Raw genomic sequence first — 991 nt, 5'->3', positions numbered from 1 at the left:
TACAGCAATGGCTTCAAAATGGAGGGCTACTCCATCTTGGTATTGTCCCCAGTATATGCAAGATACTGGCAGCATTATCATCATGCAATGCTTTGGATGCGAAGCCACCAGAACGCCTACAGAAAGTTCAGGGATTCCTATTTCACTCCCCCATGGTTCTTCCCTCATGGAGTTCTTCCCTGGAACTCTCTTGTTTATGAGGCTTGGCATCCTTGGAACTCTCAAGGCCAGCACATGGCACAGCAGGAGTCTCCCTACAGTGTTTCCCATCTCTAAAGCCCTGGGCAGCCCCTGCATAGCAGCAATAGAACCCAGGCATCCACAAGAGAAAACGAACCACTGTGTGAAGAGGAAGAGCTGGAGTCGGATTCAGATGATGAAGTGGAGTGCGACCTGAGCAATATGGAAATCACCGAGGAGCTCCTCCAGTACTTCGAACAGACTTGAGAAGCACAGAGAAGGGAGATGGCGACAGCAGCAGCTGGACGCGGAGCGCCTGAATGACTATGTGAATGCGGACCACGGCCTGTACTTCAACCACCACAGGTCAGTGGAGCACCCATCTGAGAAGCCCTTGGAGCGGCGCCAAGCAGAGATGAAGCGCTTGTATGCGAACAGTGCTCCCAAGATCCTGGCCATGGAGGCTGCTATGCAGATGAGCTTTGACAAGCACTGTGACAGAAAGCAGCCGAAGTACTGGCCTGTCATTCCCCTGAAGTTCTGAGTCCTGGGCACCAGAACCCTAGGCAATGCCTCACAGTTCCTAGCCTTTCCCTCTTTATCTCTCCTGTACATTTTTTCAGAGAAAAAGGCCTGTATACTGATATGGTGGATACAGTCTGTCAGCCACTTATAATTCTGTCAACAATACTGTTGCCACCATAAGGAATGTTCACTTGACATAAAGTGATAATTGTATGTATTGGACTGGCTCTCGGTTTCCTCTATAACAGTCCAGTTCATTGAAATTACTGCCTAGAGATACTGCCTA

General features: G+C 49.4%; 1 pseudogene; it reads left to right on the top strand.

The window, feature by feature from the left end:
* The first annotated feature begins 7 nt into the window (after positions 1–7).
* LOC114626424 lies at positions 8–724 on the top strand (annotated as a pseudogene).
* Positions 725–991: the final 267 nt, after the last annotated feature.

This window comes from Grammomys surdaster, unplaced genomic scaffold, assembly GCF_004785775.1.
Source record: "Grammomys surdaster isolate TR1022 unplaced genomic scaffold, NIH_TR_1.0 235, whole genome shotgun sequence".
NCBI classification, from domain to species: Eukaryota; Metazoa; Chordata; class Mammalia; order Rodentia; family Muridae; genus Grammomys; species Grammomys surdaster.
The sequence above is the reverse complement of the archived record's forward strand: the minus strand, read 5'-3'. Positions and strand labels throughout refer to the sequence as shown.